This window comes from Pseudonaja textilis, chromosome 2 (genome assembly GCF_049901715.1).
Source record: "Pseudonaja textilis isolate UNSWEBS1 chromosome 2, rPseTex1.2, whole genome shotgun sequence".
NCBI classification, from domain to species: domain Eukaryota; kingdom Metazoa; phylum Chordata; class Lepidosauria; order Squamata; family Elapidae; genus Pseudonaja; species Pseudonaja textilis.
Window position 1 is genome coordinate 46555212 of NC_141991.1, and position 21615 is coordinate 46576826.

Here is a 21615-nt window from a genome sequence, read left to right on the forward strand (position 1 = left end):
TTTCTAATCAACATGTAAAGCATAAGTACATGTTCTGCATTTTAAATTAATATCAACAATCAGGCTATATACACATTTATTTTATTCCTTATTTCATCATACAAAGACCAACCTTAAATTCTTGTCAATTTGTCATAATAATAGATTAGTCAAAAAACTAGACCAAGGGTCTTCAAACTTGGCAAGTTTAAGACTTGTGGACGTCAACTCCCAGAATTCCTGAGCTTACATGACTGAAAGAGGAATTCTGAGAGTTGACGTCCACAAGTCTTAAAGCTGTCAAGTTTGAAGACCCCTGTACTGGGCCTTTGGTCTCCATATCCCTTTTCACAGAGCAAAAAAGTAAAGTCTTCCTCAAGTAAAGTTCAACCCCTGATGATTGCAGACATATCCATGAAGGGGATAATACTGCAATGGTTTGTTTGGTTTTGGTTTCTTCAGGATATTTTTTTCAACTTCCCAATTTAGTACTCAGCCCTGGAATTTCCTGGTGATTTCCCATCCAACAACTAACCAAGTCCAACTCTGTTTAGGTTTTCAAGGTCAGCCAATTGTCTTCTTCCTGAAGATTATGCAAATTCCCAAAAGCAGCAGCAAACACACAGGGCTGCTGTAGGTTTTTAAATGAGGACTACCCATGAATGGAGTGATTTCCTTGTTAAATGTTCTTTATATTTTTGCTCATTTAATGGTTTTTAAAGAACACTTACTGAGGCAGCTGCCAACTTTGCCACTGAACTGAAATACAGAAAAAGGAAGCAGAACTGATTCTAACTAGGAGGTATTCATAAATCACAATTCCACTGATTAAAAAAAATCTGTGTTCAACAAACCAAAAATTCCAACACACATACATGAAGAGGAAAAAGGGTGGATAAGAACTGGGAATGTGAGCAGCCTTCCTGTTTCAAACATCTTCCATATAATTCATCCTGTTCAGGTCGCTTCAGAAATAGGTAGAATTCTTTGGACTAACATAGCACCATAAATACAAGGCAGTGGCGGCTGCCAGTTTAAGCAGAAGAGCAATGTCTTCTACCACCTGTTATTACTGCTACTGCATCACCCTCATCACTCCATTATCATCATCAAGGATTTATAATTCACTATACTTTGTACCAAAGAAGAAAACAGATTCCTTCAAGAACAGTTCACTCTTAAGAAATTATTCCAGGAAGAAAGAAGAGTGCAAGGAAGGGGAAATAAATAGATTCAAAATAAGCAGGTTCCAAAATAACTGGGTTGAAAGGCTGCAAAGGGACATTAAAGGATCGTTCTAGTCAGCATGAGCAAGAAGGTGGCTAGTTTTTTTTTTCCTGTCCCAACCTGGGGCCTAAGCTTGTTTTCATTTAAACTCCTATAGAGAAGAGGATAAGGTACTGAAAAGCAGGAAAGGCATTGCTAAGTATTTACCTTTCTGTTAAAAGAGCCAAATTCTTCCATTAAGCCTGTACGGTATGTACATGTTTTAACCAGCACCAATTGAGAAATTATTCTTGGGCTTTTCTCATAATCTCAAGGGTTTATTATACGGTATGTTCTTAGCATTTACAGAAAACAGCCCAAGGGAAGTTGCACCCTATAATTCCATATCTGATTTTTTTTTCCAGTTCTCCCCCAGGTTGTGCCTTAATGGGGAATATTGTATCTCCTCAGTTGTAAGAGGAATCTGCTTGCAAATGGCAGGTGCAGATGAGCTACAGAATCTGCCCATATAGATTTCCTTTTCAGTAAATTGATCTATTTCCCATTTCTTCTTCTCAGCTGCTGTCCCTTATTTCTGCCCAAATATTTTTCTTTATTAAACAGATATTTGCATCTCCCCCATATATCAAAGGACTCAGCATCTTATAATTTAGAAATTAGATTAAAAATGGATAGAATGAAAACAATCGACGCAGTCCAAAACCACACACAGAGAGAAAATCCAAAAACTATCAAGGCAGCCCAGGGCCACTACCTGCACCAACTATCCATCAGAATAATTTTTTATGAAAAAAAGCAAGGTAGGAGTTTTATACAACAGGAGGAAAGGAATTCCATAATAAGGGGCTACTGCCTAGAAAAGCAGCCCCCAACTTTTTGGGCACCAGGGACCAGATCTGTGGAGAAAGGTTTTTCCGCAGACCAAAGGTGGCATGGTTTTGTGTGCTGCCTGCAACCCATGGATGGGCTTCGTTGGTTTGCATGGCCCGGTTGCTGGCATAGCGTGGACCTGTGCCTGTTCACGGATCAGGTATTGGGGACTCCGGGCCTAGAAGATTGTCCCCCTCTTTTCACTCACTGAGTGGGATAAAAAACTAAGAGAGTTCTCTCACTAAACTCCAGGGGGAAAAAATCAGTTTGGACAGGGAATGGAACAGACACTGTTTACAGAATAACTAAGAGGCTTTAAGAAAAGATAAGGAAAAAATACATGCAGAGTAGATTCAGAGAATGTGCTCAGCACACTACAGCTATGTAGATAATGACAAGAGACAAGCATTTGTTGATAAACTATGGAATTAAAATTCTTGGGAAAAGCTGGGTTACCAGATCCACATTAACCCTAAACATCAAACAATGAAGGAAAAACTACATGCAGCTTTACCTTTAAGGCAAATTCTCAGTTTATCTGGATAGTTTACCAGAATGAATTAATTTTAGGATGAGAAGCTTTATCTATTTAACCAGCATTTCCAAGTTACTATAATTTCTGTACACCCAACTCATTGGGTTCAAAACACAAAAGAGCCAACAACAATAAAGTCCCTAGACAACACACAGGGGCAGAGCAGGGGGGAGGTGTCCTTCCAAATCAAATACAACAGGGAGGAGGCAGGGGAGGTTGAGTTTTCAAAGTTAATTATCATAATAAATAATATAATACATACTACTTAAAAAGTATTTCCTTAAAACTCCCACATGTCAGCTCCGCACCCAAAGTGGAATAGCGGGAACCTAATCTATAATTGTCCAATATCCTGCAATGAAGCGCAGTCTGTTTTTAATAACAGTCTTACAAGTTAATGAAGTGGGGGAATGGTCATCTCTTGACAAGTTTTTTAAAAATTTGTATCCCTTTGCCTCTAAATGTTATCAGAGCTTAAATGTGGGTCATGCTGATATTTAAGGGAGTCTAACCTAATTGGATGCAAATTACTTTTTTCACACTGGAACATCACAAGATGTTCTTTTTTTAAAAAATGAAAAAAATGAAACAAACACAGAAGTTGTGTTTTGTGGTGATGGTGGAGTTTGCTCATGCTAACTCCCTTTTTCTATCTGGAAGACATACATGGACTTCTCCATGACAAACAAATCCAGAAATTCAGAAAAATCTAAAAAGAGGAAGAATACTTTTTCACAATTCTATATTTCTATTTCATTTTTATTTTCAGCCCAATCTCTCCCTGTACTCGGGATGGCTAGGACTGAGCAGAAAGTAGACTGTTTCATGTGTCTCTCATCTCAATTGATATCATCAAGCTAAACAAACTGAAACATAGTACAATAGGGTTAACCCAGGGGTGTCAAACTGGCAGACCATGCGCTGGAAGCGTCACGCACAAGCCACGCCCATCCCAGCTCCGTGAAGGGGGGAAATGTCACGAAATGACATTTGTGGCAAGTTTGACACTCATGGATTAACCCAATTTTCTGCAGCAATTCTTCTCAACTAGCTTCTCTTTCTTAGCTGTGTCCTTCTCCACATTCCTTTCAACTACTATCTTTATGTTCACTGTGAACAAAAATATCAAAGAAAGCACCCCCAATATTGTGCCCCCTCCTATCTAAATCCACTAATGGTCAAAATAGTTGTCCCCCTTAATCCACAGCAAAGTACACCCCTTTAACATCCTTCACTTTGACGTAAGCACTTGGAATTAAGAGAGGATGACAGTGAGGAATGGAGAAAACCCAGGAGTGGAAGAAAAAAAGAGAGGAGGGTCACGAATAGGGAAATTTGTTGAACCATGGTATTTGCTCCCATCTCCACCTCTGCAGGAAGAGAGCAGTTGCCATAACAACATCTGGTCCAGCAGTCTCTGACCATGTATTTGAAGGTCCAGGGATGCAGAGAAAATTGAAAGAAATGGGAGGGAGAAAAAAAACTTATTTTCTGCAACCAACAATTTATGGATTCAAAATGGAGGTATTAAAAATGAACTGGTCCATAGATTACACACTAAATCCATTGTTCTGCTATCCCCATCAGAATATACTTATATGTTAATGGCAAACTACTGTTCTCTAGAGACTTCAGCTGTGAATGTCACTGTTGCACTCTGAGAACTGCCAGGTTAACCTGAGGGAATATTGTTAAAAGGGGCAAAGATACAACCAGTGTTATACAAGTTTCCAGGAAACAGAGAACTGACTCTCTCCTTTGTTTACTTTGGGGGGGGGGATTATGTATTGTATGTGGTTGTTTAAAAGATGCAGCTTTAGCTAGATAGCAGGATAGACTTTTAATGGTTATTAGAACTAATACCACCTATAAAATATGTATGTGCACATAACTTTGAAAACATAGATGACTTCATTTGCTTTCAATATTTAATAAAGTTAAATATGGCAAGTTGCTACCTGCACCCAATTCTCAGTACCAACTCATTACTTTTACTCTATATCCTTTATTGTCACACCGCTCAGTAGCTGGATACAAGATGCAGTTTATGAGTACCGTAAGTCTATGCCAGGTGGAGTCTGCATCCTTTCAGGAAGTAGTAGATACTGAAGGTGTTTAAACAGAGGCTAGAACAGGGGTCTCCAACTTGTGGGACACAGGCAGATGCGACACGTGCTGGCCACACCCAAGCCCGGTTTAGAGAAAGGGAAAAGAAGTCTCGATATGTCACATGATGATCCCGTGACAATGCAAGTTTGACTCCCCTGGGCTAGGACACACATTCTATCATTGAGCGATTTTTATTTTGGGTATGTGTGAGAAAGCAGGCTACTTAGAAAATGGACAGCACTTGTGTTGCTGTTGTCCTGTCTCTTTAAGCCCTCACCCCAGCCAGCAGGCAACTAGGTGTTTTGTGGGGCAGGAGGTGTGTGAGGGAGAGGGAGGGAGGGAGAGGGGGGAGAGGGGGGGAGAGGGGGAAGGGAAGGGAGTGGAAGAGAGGGAGGGAGGGAGAGGGAGGGAGGGAGAGAGAGGGGGGAAAGGGGGAGAGAGAGGGGGGAAAGGGGGAGGGAGAGAGAGAGAAGCAGACAGAAAGAGATTTTTCCCCTCTAGCAATACTCATAAGGAGTAGGAACATTCATAAGGAGTCGTTGGAGTAGGAATAGGGGTATTCATAAGAAGCTGTAGTTGGTATTATAGTAGCAGCAGTGGAGAAAAGTGGAGTAGGGATGACTAGTGTGTATTATCCTGTGAATGCTTGTGTGTTTGTGTTGCCTAGTGACCTGTACTGTTAGCTCTTTTGTGTTTTGAGCCCAATGAATTGGAGGTACATAAAAGAGCCTGTGACAAAGTGGTGGCAATGGAGAGAGATCCAAGAAAAGGTGAGACATCGAACATAGACTGGCAATCACACGGGTGAAGATGGCTCAGACTCAAGTTCATTACATTCGCTCCATAAAAACAAAACAAACCCCCTCCATCTGCAAAAGGAAAAGAGTTTGCTCCTCACAGAGTTCAGACTTTGCAAGGAATAGCCAAGAGCCACAGAAACCAGACTCTTTTGAATGCCTACACCAAAAAAAGGGCCATGGAAAAGGTAGAAGGGACAGGTTCTTTCTTAGAAGAGAGTAGTACTTTGTTTATTACAGAAGGTTATCCATCTTTTACCTGTAGTTAAACTGAAGAAGCTAAACCAGCCAGAAATGGGGCTAGGATTGGACACGTGGACCAATATCATTATAGAAATGTTAAAGCAACAGAGTAAGAGAGAAAAGCTTTGATTAATAAAGAGAGAAAAGACACACAAAGGAAAGAGACTAGAATGAGAAAGGTGTGAAAGACAAGAGTTTGGAGCAAGGGTCTTCAAACTTGGCAAGTTTAAGACTTGTGCACTTCAACTCCCAGAATTCCTGAGTTAACATGACTGGAGGAGGAATTCTGGGAGTTGAAGTCCACATGTCTTAAAGCTATCGAACTTGAAGACCCCTGGTTTGGAGGACTGATTTAAACGTGTCCAGACCATCAGAAGCAGCACCATCAGTCTAAGGTTTTCAGAATGTAATAGTGGGGTTCCAAAGATGTAACAGTCCCTAAGACGTTAGAAGATGATGATGATGACATGGAAGCCTAGTTTTACCATATTTGAAAGAGTTGCTACCTCTTGTAAACAGCTGAGAGTAGATGGTGGCCAAAATAGCCTCAAGGTCAACAGGAAAGGCTTTAAGAGTCTTCCAGCAAGAGAAGTAATCAATTATTCCCTTGTTTAAAGAGGTAATCCTATACAGGTATGATTTAATGCTTTACACCAGGGGTGTCAAACTCAAGGCCAGAGGCCAGATTCTGCCCATGGGGTGATTAGATCAGGCCCACAGGGTTGGCCTGGAAACAACGAAGGACCAGCCCATGGTACCTCTGCCAATGGAAACGGAGCTCGGGAAGGACATCCCGCACTCTGTTTTTGCTGGCAGAGGGCTACCAAAACAAAGTAAAAACAAAGGAGAAATGTTTCCCCTTTTGCATTTGAGCATGCAAAAAGGGACAGGAAAGGAGAAAGGGAAGAGGAAATACAAAGAAAAAGAAGGAAAGATGGGAAGAGAGCAAGGAAAGAAAAATAAGGAAAGAGGGGAAGGAAGGAGAAAGGAGAAGGAATAGAGGAAGGAAGGAAGGAAGGAAGGAAGGAAGGAAGGAAGGAAGGAAGGAAGGAAGGAAGGAAGATAGATAGATTATAATGAGAGTGAGGGAGGGTTTCAGCGAAGTCCTGCATTAACACTGATTTATGAAGGGATATGTGAATTTTGGGCAACATTGAAAGATGAAAGGAGTAAAAAAAAAGTCTTTAGCTTCCCAAACTAAAAGGTCAGCATTGGGAATTCAGACAGACAGAGAACTAGAGTTGTTACAACTATGAAAAATTAGATATTTGCCAAAAGACGATAAAAGCCAGAGGAAAAAGGGAAAGAACAGGCAAAGATAGCCAGAGTAATCCCTAACTTCTCATTAAGGATTGTTAAAGATTTTCCACTTATTGAGGGTTGGATTCAGAAAAAATGACTAAAGGAGTCTAAGATGGTGGGAGTAATCACAAGAGTGAGGCAAAGATGAGGATGGAGCAGAAGCAGGAAGGTGAAGGAACGTGGGATTCCTCTTAGCCCTTCTAATTTAATAAATGTGTTATAAAAGTGTTCTGGAAAGTAGAAAGCTTTACAAAAGGCCAATAAAGCTAGGGGTGAAACCATAGGGATAGACATTCCTTTATGGGAAATTTGCTTAGGACTTGTACAAAGGAAAGCTCCAATGTTAAAACTTTTGTTGGTTTGCAGTAAAAAAAAAAGGAGGAAAACAAGGAACGAACATACAGATTTCAAGAAAAAAACAGGGTTATTGTACCAAATTAGGTTTTATCCCTATACAATGGAATCAATTGAACAGTTAGAAGCTCCCTAGGGATATTGCACGGCCTGTATAGGAACTAGCCCATGGTCTGGATATATGATAGAGAAAGGATCACATACAGAATTTGGGATAGATTTTATTGGCCAGGAATTTGTAAAGATGTGGCCCATTACTATAGATCTTGACCTCTGTCAATTAAGTTCTTATGGAGAGAGTGCTTTTAATCACTATTTCTTTTTCTAAAATAGCAGTAGACATTGTAGGCCCTTTACCACAGTCTAGTAAAGGCAATGAGTATATCCTAGTTGTCTGCAATTATGCAACTGAAGCAGTGCCATTAAAATGTCCAAAGCTTTAGTGAAATAGGCATACCATATAGGATCCTTGCAGATAAGGAAGCCAATTTCTCTTAAATACTTATAAACAGACCTAGGAATAAAAAGGTGCATACCAAACCTTATCCACAGGCAGGTGGTCTTATGGAAAGAATGAACCAGATTCTAAAAGCTATGTTGAAGAACAGCTGTGGTGGTGGTGTGTGCCTCACCAATGAAGCAAAAGATAGCAGCTTCTAAAAACTATGCTTGGCATCCAGGAGGTCCCCCAGATGCAACTAGCTGCAATCCTATGCATAGTGTCTTAAACAAATCTACAGTATGTATGAGAGCCAGTTTGGTCTAATGGCTAAGATACTAGGCTATAAACCATGCAACTTTTAAGCTCTAGCCCTGCCTTAAGCATGAAAGCTGCCTTAAATTGCCTTAATCAATTAAAAATATTTAAATTCCAGTATGTTGAATTTCCTAAATCTACTCCAGACTCTCAATTGTAAAATCTCCTTTTGGCAAAATGAGGGAAGAAATAGGAGCAGCATTCTGTTTCTGTAAGAAATTTTCCAGATACTTTAAGCCAGATACTAGTTACCAAAGCTTGTGTGAGTGTCTGGGTAAGCCTTTGCTTGAAGCTAGAGAGAACATAGGTGATCCAAACAGTTGCATGGATACCAAAGGCTTCTCGCATAAGACAAGAAGCAACTTAAGAACAAGATGATGGTTGTAACAACAGTTGAAAGAAAAGTTCAATTTTCAGATACCTTGAAAGTATAAGGAGCAGGACCCTTGTTATAAATTCATCGAATAGTGGAGTAATAGGGCTAGAAGGGATCTTGGAAGTCTTCTGAAACAGAAATCGTAATTCCATCCCAGACTGAATGGTTGTCCAGTCTATTCTTGAAAACCTCAAAGGACCATCGACAACTCCAGGAAACAAGCTGTTCCATTGATTAATTGTTCTCACAGTCAGGAAATTTCCCCTTACATCTAGATTGGATCAACCCCCTGACTCCACCCATTACATCTTATGCTGCCATCAGGTAATTTGGAGAATAAGTCGATCTCCTCTTCTCTTTAACAGCCATTCAAATATTGAAAGACTGCTATGATATCACCCCTAAGCCTTGTATTCATTGGGCTAAACCAGGGGTGTCAAACTGGCGGCCCAGGGGCCAGATGCATCATTCACAGGCCACACCCACTCCAGTTCCTCAAAGGTAAAAATGGTGTGATACATCACGTGACATTACATGACATGATCAAATCTGACACCCATGGGCTAAACATAGCTAGTTCTTTTACCATTCATTGTACAGTTTAGCTTCTAGACCCCTTATCATTTTTGTTGCTCTTCTCTGTATTAATAACTTTTGGGGATCTTAGGGACTTGAATTGAATTGAAAATAGAGAACAGAGAACAGAGAACAGAGAGTAGAGTAGAGTAGAGTAGAGTAGAGTAGAGTAGAGTAGAGTAGAGTAGAGTAGAGTAGAACAGAACAGAATAGCAGAGTTGGAAGGGACCTTGGAGATCTTCTAGTCCAGCTGTCGCCAAACGGTGGGCCGTGAGAAAATGTTGGTGGGCCGCAGAGAAATCACACCCCCAGAGCATTACCCCAAAGCAATTAATCCAGGCTGCGCAGAAACGCAAGTCTGCACCGCCCACATGGCCCGCAGGAACACTCCCACCCATTCACTCCTTACCCGGAAAATTTGCCTGCTAAAATTGCTATTTTTCCTTTTTCCAACCATCATCTGTTCTGCTGTGCTGGGAGATTTAGATTAGCTAGGAAGCAGGAAATGGTTGGATTTCTTGCTTTCTAGCTAGTCTTTAGATCTTCACCTCTGCCAAACCTCCCTTAGGACTGAAGGTTTGCTTGCAAGCAAATTCAGTGCAGACTCATGGCAAGCAAATCTGAGAGACTGAGCTAGCCGATGGCAGATAGATAGATCGCTGAATGATTCTGTGAGCAACTCAATCTGACTGCTTTGCCTGATTTGGGGTAAAAATTGCTCTTTTTTATAAATAAAATCAATATTTACATACATGGTATGTTGTGAGTTAATTTTATGAGCTTGCTGGCAAGCAAATTTTATGTGACAGACTGAGCTAGCCAATGGCAGATAGATAGCTTTCTGAATGAATCTGTGCTTCTGTGAGCAACTCAATCTGACTGACTGCTTTGCCTGATTTTTGCTCTTTTTTTATAAAAAATTCAATATTTATATAAATATTTATATATATATATAAATGCCATGCCCAGCCATTCACATGACCACTAAGCCACACCCACAAATTAGGCCATGGCCACAGAACCAGTTTGTGGTCCCTGGGATCAAAAATTATGAGTTTGGAGGTCCCTGAGGTCCAAAAGGTTGGCATCCCTGTTCTAGTCCAACCCCCTGCTTAGGCAGGAAACCCTACACCACTTCAGACAAGAGGTTATCCAATCTGTTCTTTAAAACTTCCAGTTTTGGAGCATTCACAATCTCTGAGGCAAGTTGTTCCACTGGTTGATTGTTCTCACTGTTAGGATATATCTCCTTAGTTCTAGCTTACTTGATTAGTTTCCACTCATTGCTTCTTGTCCTACCCTCAGGTGCTTTGGAGAATAACTTGACTCCCTCTTCTTTGAGGTACTTGGTTGACCAATACAGTGTTCTAAGTGTGGCTTCACCAGTGCAGTAGGGAGCAGTACTATCTCTTCTTATGATTCTGATGCTATCCTTCTGTCGATGCAGGTCAGGATTGCATTAGCTGTTTTGGCACTGCAGCACACTGCTGACTCCTACTTAAATAGTAGTCCACTACGACACTTAGATATCTCTCTGTTACTACTATTGAGCCAAGTTCTTCTTATTCTATACCTGTACATTTCCTATCTAAGCACAGGACCTTGCTTTTCCCACTACAGAACTGCATCTTCTTGGATAGGGTCCAAGGATCATCAAGTCTGTCAAAATCATTCTGAATCTTGAGTCTATCTTCCAAACTCCTCCCAACTTGGCTTATGTACAAATTTGATGAGTACCCCCTCATCTAGGTCATTTATGAAGATGTTGAACAGCCTAAGACAGAACCTTGAGATACCCCACTGGATGCTCCCCTCAACAGAGATTTAATTACACTGACGACCACACACTGACTGTTGTTCAGCCAATCGCAAATCCATCTAGTGGTACGTCTGTCCCACATTGTCCTGTCATATTAAGAAGTAGGTGGTATTCTACTTTATCAAATGTCTTACTGAAGTCTAAGTGTAGTATTTCCACATTGTTTCCTTGATCCATGAATTCAATTGCTTTTTCAAGGCAATAAGGCATGATCTCCTTTTAACAAATTCTTGATGGCTACTTGTTCCTTTCTAAGTGCTCCCTGATACTCTGCTTGATTATCTTTTCCAGGTTTTTCCCGGGTATTGATGTCAGCCTTATCAGTCTGTGGTTTCCTGGATCCATTTTCACCCCTTTTTGAAGACTGGAACCACATCAGCTCCCTTGCGCTCCAGGAGTTCTGAAAGGTCTCATTCGGTGGTTTGGATATGATATCTGCCACTCCTTCAGAACCCTGAGATATAAACCATCTGATCCTGATGATTTAGTAAAGTATTGGTTAAAAAAACAACAACAGAGGCTCCTCACTGTTGAAGAACCTTACTACCCAATGCCAAAACAGCATAAAATCCAAATGAATATGGCTTCTTATGCTTTGTTGAATCTTGTGACTTTCAAATCCTTCTTAGTTAAGTAGCAAAGTCCTAATTACACATTTGCAGGCGAGGCATTCAGGAAACAGATTATAAATAAACAAAAAAACCCAAGCTAATATAGATTTGGGGCGAGAATGAACACTTTGTGCACATAAAAAGAATTGTTTTTACATCCCTGAGAGTTGCCCTTTTAACCATCCTGTTATTTTGCAGTCTTTTAGGACCAAAAGGTTTGTCTGCTTTTTCCCCTGGGTTTCTTGTAGTGCCTCACATAGAGACATTCCTCTCCAGCTGTATGGGTTAAAGGGCCTCAAAAGGCAGCTCTAGATTTGCCAGTCATTCATAGACTGGGGCCTCTGCAAGCAATAACAGCTAACTGGAGACCTTCTGCACTTTGGTGAATGGGGTGGTGAGGGAAAGCAGCTAAAAGAGCAGGCAAGCTGAGGGAATTGACTCCGGCCAAGCCAACCAATTCACAGCTGCAATTTTGTTTGCTTGCTCAGCTGTTCTTGAATCCCATAGCTCATTTAACAGGGGTTTGTGATGAGGAAGCAGAAAATAATTAAACCAAGGAAATAATTCACCAAGTTGACATAAGGGGACCAATTTCACATAGGGAATGCCACTTTTCTCAGTTGGAAAAGAGAATGGAATGCCAGGCTCAACTATTTGCATCTTGGCTAATTTTAAAACATGCCAATTTAAATTGGCCACATTTTAAAAAGGAACACTTAGAAATATTTTAAAAGCAGAGCAGCTGGCAATAAATGCCTAGTTTTATAAAAGCATACTTCATATTGCATAAATATTTTGTTTTCTTTTTTAAAAAAAATAGAATGCAGAATTGTATCTTAAGGAGAATACACCGCTTAGAAAATTTTTTGACTCAGGATGAATATAAATATATTAATCTCAATGAGTATTATCAATCTTTATGCTGAACATGAGGGCTGAATGTTTTCCCAGCTATTTATAAAAATAATACTTTTATCTGTACCATACCTCAAATATTGTACATATGGGGTATGGTGCCCATATGACCATACCATACCTTTTTAACTAGATGACCACTGCCTTGAAAAGTTAGTCTCTCTCAAATTTGCATTCCTCCAACTCTTTGAATAGCACAGCCTGTTCGAAGCACAGAGTGTAAAAGATTTCCAAAATAATATTTATGCTATGATGCCACTTTTCTTCCACCTTGCTTTCCAACCTCCCAGTGCGCAAGCTTCCGCAACCTCATCTGCTCCTGAATATGCAAGAGGCATAAATGTTTATGATGTTTACTCTTCTTTGCTTTGTCTCAACAAACTCTCTGGGAAGTGACAAATACAGCTGCACTCCCGGGATGCAGAATACAGTTCTTACCACCCGCTTGCCATGTTACACTGACACTACCTCACTAAATAATTAGGCTAGCAATTAGCTTGTTAGCAGCAAAATGATTTGTTCGGGATGCACAAGCAGGTGCCACACGATGCTGGGTCAAAGCAAAATCACCTATTTAGGATAAAGAAAATGGATCAGATAGTTTCCCCCTAAGGATAAAAGGACATTGGCTACAATGTGAAATTCTCCTACATGTCTACCACACAGAGGAAGGGGTCAAGCTATTTTCCAAAGCCCCTGTAGGCCAGACAAGGAATAATGGATGGAAACTGAACAAGGAGAGATTTAACCTGGAAATAAAGAGAAACTTTCTGACAGTGAGAACAATCAACCAATGGAACAGCTTGCCCTCAGAAGTTGTGGGAGCGCCATCAGTTGAGAATTTCAAGATGAGATTGGAATGCCATTTGTCAGAAATGGTGTAGGGTCTCCTGCTTGGGGGTGGGATTGGATTAGATGACCTACAAGATCCCTTCCAACTCTGTTAATCTGTAAATGTCTGTCTCAGCCAGCCATGTCATTTAAGAAACATCATTTTATTCTTGTGTTGAAAGGTGTCAAAATGCCTTTCTTTTGAGGATTTGATTTTCTCACTGGGAAAGCTCCGGCGCAAGGATACAGACAACTGCTTGAAAGCTGGATCTTTTTATTTTTCAGGAAGGTGGAGAACAGCGAGAAGTCTGCATTCCTGGGCTAGCTAGCTTCTTATGGTAAGTCCCTGGCTTTTTATACCCTTTTCTCCCTTTGTAAGTTGATTTTGTGTGAGTGTTTGTATTTGTGCCTAATGTTTCAAATCCTGTTTAAGTTTGTCTTTATTTCTGCCGGAGGGCAAACTCCGCGGGGTGGCCAGATGTATTATTGGTTTTCTGTAATCTCTTTTAGCTTTAAGATAGTTTTTCATATTTGTTCTGTGGCAATCTCCTGTCTGTCCCTTTTGTAATTTATATTTTGTGTCTTTTGTCTGTTTGTTTTGCTTATTTGGTATGTCCTGTGTTTGTAAGGGTTTTCTAAATAATCTTTTGTTTCCTTTTCCTATTTGTCTAGTTTTCTTAATTACTTAGGCTTTTGTCTATAGGGATTCTTTAATACTTTTTATTTGATTCCTTTTCCTATGTAAATTTGTTTTCTGGCTGACCTGATGTTCCCCTTGGGCTTTTCCTGTTTTTGTGACACTACTGTCTTCGTGAAGTTCCCTTTCCACACTTGCAACTGTTCACTGTCCCAACACAAGTCTACTTATGTCTGGGCTGCTATAGGAAACATGCATCTGGCTGGTTCTCAGTGTCTTAATTTTCCTGCCAACAATGGCAGATAATTGATGCAGCTTTTTATTGACTCAATTTTACAAATAACTGAATATTTTACAACTACCCCATTAATAGGAACAGCTTATTTTCCCTATACCTAGGAACATGTCTAATCTGTATGTAATAGTGGAGTTTAGCTCCCAGATTGTGTTTTGCTGATAGAACACCATCAGACCCTTTGCATCCATATTTGTCCGTAACACAGATGTCTTCAAATCACAGAGTGGAATGAAGGATGACAAACTATATAAATACACTAAGCTTTTCTACAAAACTGATCACACTGATCAGTCTGTTTTGATTGGAAAAGAAATTTCCTAATAATTTTTTCTGATGTATTTTTATTGAAACATGGGTTGAATGTGGATCATCTCCCACTGAGTTATACTTTGGTTACAGGAAATTTGCATGCAATATAATTTATTTCTAAGCTGCCATTCACAAGTAGCTACACCAGGAGTGTCAAAGTCAAGGCCTTTAGATCTGGCCCACAAGGCCACCCTGGAAACAGCAAGGGACTGGCCTGCGGTGCCTCTGCCAGTGAAAACTGAGCTCAGGAGGACAACATGCAACTTTCCTGAACTTCGTTTTCACTGGCAGGAGGTTGCAGGAGCCGGAAACAGAGCTCAGCAGCCGATTTTCACTGGCAGAGTACTCAGGCCACCGCAGGCACCCACAACATGAGTGACATCAACCCTAACCCATCCTTGCCACACTCACATCAGGCCCCCAAGGTCAATCACAATCCTGATGTGGCCCTCAATGAAATTGAGTTTGATACCCCTGAGCTACACACACAATGGGAACATCATTTTGCACAGGACCCATATAGCATTCTAGCTTATTCACCGGTCTTTTGTAGAAATTGTATTTTGGAAATAAAACAAAAATATACTGTATGGAGAGTTAAAAAGTGGCATAACAATACGTAAAATTGTTATCCAGATTTTGAAGAAAATAATGTATAATTACAATGGCCAGGGTAAATGAATTCGCTGGTTTCTAAAAGGATTTCTCCAAACTGAGCATTATATTATAATATATAACATTTTCAATCTAATTTTTACACACACTACAGGTGGTAAAAGTTTGTGTTCTTCACTCAAATGGAAGAAAGTATCATCTTACAGTACATACTGTGAAACACAGATATATCACTTAAAAAACCCAAAGAATGATGTTTTTGAAACAGTTAAAGGTTTTTACATGGCTAATTAGTCAACTTTTCTATTAAATCACACACAATAATTAACTCAGAATTATTTAATTGGTTGGGAGCCCTACTTTAATTTACCACACATTTAATTAAGCTGGTGAATCAAATCTTCAAATCTTGGTGTTTGGCTTTCTCAAACAATACTGTGAAACTATTGTTCACTTTAAAAGGTTGGATTATGTCTCTTCCTCTGTCAAGTGGAAGGAAAAAAATTGCTGAAATTAAAGGTTCTAGACCAATTACGCTTAAAATGTGAGGGGGCTGGAAGCAACAGCTAGAGAATAAGAAGTAGAATACAGCTGAGCATACACACAAAAGAAAGCATGTAACATAAAATCCTGCTAGTAAAATGTCGAAGCTCCAACCCTTCTTAAAAGACACAGTGCATATTCAAAGGGGGGAAAAAACATTTTGCAAGAATGAAACATGGATGTTTCCTGATTCATTACTTCGCTTCAAGCCCACTTATGAGGGCAGTGAAGGAGGGATAGGAAAGGCAATATTCATTCGTTAATGTTTATTAAGTGGCTACTGACTAACTGGCTATTCATTTCTGGGCTTTGTGACATCTTCAATAGAAAAATGAACTCTGTGATCACCTTTGTTTCATGTTATTTGTAAAAGTCATACTGAAATTTGACAGAAACGGGTTTGTGGCAAAAAAAATTTCTTTGAAAAACCTCACAATTTCCAAAGCGATTCCATCACACTTCTACACATTAGAGCAAAGCAGTACTTCAGATTCCAAAGCAAAGAAGATGCTTTAGAGCACACTGGGTACTCATGTATCATTCGTCTTCCCTGCTTAAGATCATTTATTCCTGATTTGTTTTATATTCTGCCTTTATTTAATTCAGGAACTGGGCATGGGTGTGGCCCTCGTAGCTGCAAATGCAGTCCCTGGAAAAGAAGCATTTGCTTTAAGCAGAGAGACATGACTGCATATCCCATCATCACCTGAAACCCTTTTCACCATAGAATTTAGAGTGTTGTGCATGTCTGAGTGTATGCACATGCACACACACACACACACACACACAAAGTACTAGTAAAGTTGATGACAAGTTCTTCTAATTGACTATAGGACTGTCATCTCAGTCCTAAACTCCAGTATTAATCCAAAAACTGTTATTCATACATAGATCCATAACATATAGTTATTGACTGAGATGGGTAGCTATAGAAATTCAATGAATAAATGAATGAATGAATCAATGAATCAATGAACAAATGAATGAATGAAACCATCTCGAACTGAAAGGGATTAAAAATAACATTGCTTTTATTTCACAGCACAAGGTTCACTGCAAATTGTACAGTACAAGTCCAGAAGGAAGAATCTGTGGTCTTGACCCAAGCACTTCCCCACTTCCCCACTGTCCCTATGACTCTCTTTCCATTTTTGTCACCACTATAACTAAGATACATAAATCAGACTTACTTATCATTATGAGCAAACTGTGCCTAGTAACACACTTCTTCACTGGAAAAAAAAAATCAACTGAAGACACAACGTATTTCTTTTTTAAGAAAATTGTTATTGAAGATTCTTTAACAGGATAAAAACAATGTAACTATTAGAAAAGGAAAAAATAAGAAATGGTGAATATAAGTAAGAAAAAATAGAAAACAAGAAGAAACAAAAAATTACAAAGAAGCAGCTTCCAATCTTTTTGACAATGGCTATAAATGCACACACACACTCTCTACAGTTACATATCATAATTCCCTTGTTTTCATAAACAACTCTTTCTAATCTTCAAACCTATAATCACAAATCCTTTTTTTTTTTTTCAGCTAAAAGTCCATAAGAGGTAAGATATAACTTATTTCTCAATCCTGGAATGGTTAATGAAAAAAATTGAATAACCTGATCTCCCATCAGGATGCCATATAGTAAGAATCATATTGTATTAATGTCTTGTCTACATAAACTCAGCAAGAGAGCCAATTTGGCCACTCTTTTACTCCCTAAAGCAGGTCCTGGCTCTAAAATGGATCCACAAATTGAACAGGAAGAGGACAGAAGAAACCACAAGACAACATGGGCTTAGTGTTCTGCAGCCCAGATCACATTTTCAGTCTGATGTATTCCTGGTCCAAAGCCAAGGAACAAACAAACTAGAATGAGCTCTCCAGCCAAATGTGTTCAGTTCCTTCACATCAGGAAATAACTACAAATATCTCTGGAGCCCCCTTTGGTGATCAATCCATCTGGATTTGGCACATTCAGAATCAAGACATCAAGAATCTTAGGAACTATATTAATATCCTGGATGAGCATTAAAGATCGGTCCACACAGTATGTTTTCTGTCCACACAAAAAGTCCTGGTCTTTCTTAAATATGCACAAATGTATGCCTGGGCAGGCCAATAAATTGTGCAATCAAGTTTTCATAAATCTAGCCTGCAGTGTATTCCATATCCATAGCTTAACTTTTTTCAGCTGCTGTGATTGGTAATGGATGGGCTCCTCTAACTTCAATTCAAATCTGGATCAGCAATTGTAAGCATCAGTGGAGAATACTGGAAAATATAGGACATTGGGTCTTGGTTGCATCTCATCACAGTGGTGAATTATCTCCACTTATTCCCTTAAGAAAAAAGCTTGTGGTCCAAGTCATGCAGAATGAACAAAACTGGGTAAATACACAATACACTCCAGAGCCTTGAGGAAAAATTTATACAATTTCTGTGCTTGCCTTTAAGCCATAAGGAAGAAGACTGTATACCTTGTTCATTCTGAGAATTACATGAGATTATTAACAGTTCCATGGAATCTTAAAAATCCCCCGTTCTGAAGGCTCTTCTTGAATTCAGATGATTGCTCAAGACTTGGCATTTAAAATAATGCATTAATTTGTATGTAGAATATTATTTGGGTTTTAAGAGCTTCTCAAGAAAATGATGCTTCATTAGCAGTAAACCCAAATACATACATAACAGTGGGCAAATTTATATTCCAGAAATTTGCTTGAATAAACACTTGCAATAATGGGAATCACCACAGACTGCCACCACAATCATGAACTCACCTAGTGTTTTTTTCCCCCTGTTAATGTTATTTGAGATTGCTTGGGTTAGTCATTAAAACAAACCTATTGCAAACCACTGAATATGAGACACAGTAACTGATTCTAGGAACAGATAATATATCTAAACCCCAAGTTGTTTCATCAACGTTCTTTTACACGAATTTGCCATCTAGACAACTGAAAGATTGGTAGGGTAAATGAAAAAGAATATTCGCAAGATTCGTGGCAAAATTGATGTTCTAAGTTTTTTCTCTACCCTATGTGCCCGTGATTTCACCTACACCCTATAGTAGATATATTGTGATGCCTGCTGTAGAGAATATAAATATACAAATACCATGAATATTCACCAAATGATAAGTGATGCAAAAGCAAGGATAATCCTGCCCTTGATCTTATTCCAGTTCTCTCCAGCGGTTCAATATTTAATGGAAACCACCAATACGTGAACCGCATCAGCAGCATTTCGTTCCATTCAAAAAAATCAATCCCAAGCTTGCTATGCACTTCAGAAATACTACTCACCAGCAGCAACCACACTTTGCCCAACTTTTGAAGCCTGTGGATTTTCTCTCCTGAAGGTAATAGGAGATTATGATGACCTTGGGGTTGCAGACATAATAAAAGTAAAGTGTTTTTTGAAGCCAATGTGTTATAGGTCTGATCCATATGACTCCTTTCCCAACTCATCTTTACAAGAGTTTTTTTTTTCCCCACCTTGGATCATTTTGTAAAAGGAGCAAATAACCCAAAGAAAAGAGGGTGTCAAATTCTACCTCACAACTCTTTTGCTGCTCTGCAATTCTGGAAGAAGTGGACTCCTTGCCTAATAATGGTGTACATCAGATCCATAAAGGAGGAACTTCTACAGATTCTCTTTTTTGAGAGCCTGAATCAAAGACCTGGCAGAATTCTATGCATTGGGAAATTCTTGGCAGCCCAAGACCCATTAAGCATTGTCATTCTCAAATTCAATATTTCAAATAGGAATGCTATAGTGAAACCTTTTCCAAAAATTGGGCAGAGAAAACTAGGGGCTACTTTTCTGCTCAAATGCATTGTTTGTCAGCATATGACCAAACATTCATGGATACCTTTCTTTATTTCCATGTTTTTTGTGTCACTTCCCTGAAGTTTCTGACCAGAAGGGCGTTCAGGGATACAAGAGCTGATCTGTGCCACATTTGGTCTCCTAGAAAGATGAAGAGATTGAGGACAAGAAAACAGAAGACTGGAGAAAGTCTTATCTTTCCCCCTCAGTCAGCAGTTATGTGACCCAGCAGGTAGCAGTGTAACAATTTCATCCCTTTCCACCAGAATTGAATTAGTCTGAAGCCAAAATCAGATTTCTGAGCCCAGCATTCTTGACAGCAAACCCCTTACTCTGTCAGGCAGCTGTTAACTGTATCCCTCGGAGCCTGAAGAGGAGAAGGAGGGGCTGACTGGGACAATTACAAATGGATCTCTATGAACAACCACCCCAGGTGGAGGCAGCTGAACCACCTGCTCCCACAGAGCAGTTCCATATACCTGCCAGACCTGTAATTTATAAGCGGACAAACTGAAAAATAAATCCAATTCTATATCTCTTCCTCTAGATATCTAAGCAGGACAGAGATTCCAAACAACATACGGTCCTGCCACATATGCATCCTTAGATCTAAAAAAACTAAAGTGTGTATCACTAGCTATATACAAATGGCATACTTAATTGGCAGAAATTAGATTGGTTCTAAGATGGCAATATATCCACTGTGTGGCATCAAAACTGCCTTAGATAAATTAGCAAGAAAATGCTATTAGTTCACACTTCCCTAGCATTCTATATAAAATTAAGAGAAAATCTGTAACAAGTAGTCTTAAAATGCAACATCTCTCTGGTCTTTAATCATGAACACATTCTTTTTGCAGACTAAGTGGTAGAACTGTAAGATGTTGCTGAACTTACAACTTACAATTGATCTTTATCATTGGTCATGCTGCCCAAGGGCTTTGGAAGTAATAATTTATCAACATATGCAAGACCAATAAATTTTCACCCCTGTCTTTGAGACTAAAATCTCAAGGGCCAGAAAACCAGACTTATTTTCTACCTTTTTGTCTCTTTTCTCCTAGTTTCTTTTGTTTTTCCTTCAAGCAAAATCTCCTATGGAGGAAAACTTGGAATAGCTGAATGTCTTTAAAATTGCTCATATCACCAGTTAAATGTGAATACACCCTTAAACTGAAGTAAGGATTAACTCTGGCTCAGCTATAAATCATAAAGACATCAGGTTAATTATAGGAGAATGCAATGCTAAAGTTGGAAGTAAGAGATCTGCAATAAGAGGAATATTTAGGTTTGGTGTATGAAATGAATATGGAGACAGATGAATAGAGTTCAAGAAAAGTCAGTGTATAAGCAAATACCTTCTTTAACAAGCTAAAAGACTACATATGGACATCATTAGATGGACACAGCAAAACAAAATTTTCTTTATGTTCTGCATGCAAAAATAGAAAAGTTTTGGTCAATCAATAAAAATGAGAGTTGATGATTGCAACTGGGATAACATGGTCCTTCTTCTAAAATTACAATTTAAATAAAATAATTAGTTCTACAATGTATACTCTCAGTAATATTCTACATGATTATATGGTAAAAGTAAAGGATAGATTGATTGATAGGCTGCCGTAAGAACTGGGTGAAATATGTGACATCATTAAAGATGGAGAAAACAAAAATATCCCAGAATGAAAAAGCAAAAGGAAGGAATGGTCAAAGGAGGACCACATAATTGTGTAGAATATTGTTGAGTATGTGATAAAAAGAAGAAAACTCTGCCAATTCAACACTGAGTTCCAGAATGGAGAAAGATAAGAAAAAAGTACAAAGAAATATAGGGGTAACTACTGGATGGTGAGGACAACAATTTTTAAAATCACAGAAGTCAAGGAAACATTTTTATCAAAAGATGGGTAAAATAAATGGTAAAGAATGCAAAGATCTATTGTAAAAAGAAAATATAAACAAGAATTTCAAAATTCATGATATGTGAGATATATCGCTGGACTAGAATCAAACATTATGAAAACTTAAATGGATCCTAGAAGCCAACAAAACTAAAGGAACTGATAAACACCAGCAG

The 21615-nt window shown here is 39.1% G+C and overlaps 1 protein-coding gene across 7 annotated transcripts in view; it reads right to left on the bottom strand.

Moving 5' to 3' along the window:
- PLXNA1 (plexin A1) overlaps positions 1-21615 on the bottom strand; it is a 391291-nt gene that overhangs the window by 304544 nt on the left and 65132 nt on the right. The window lies entirely within an intron of this gene.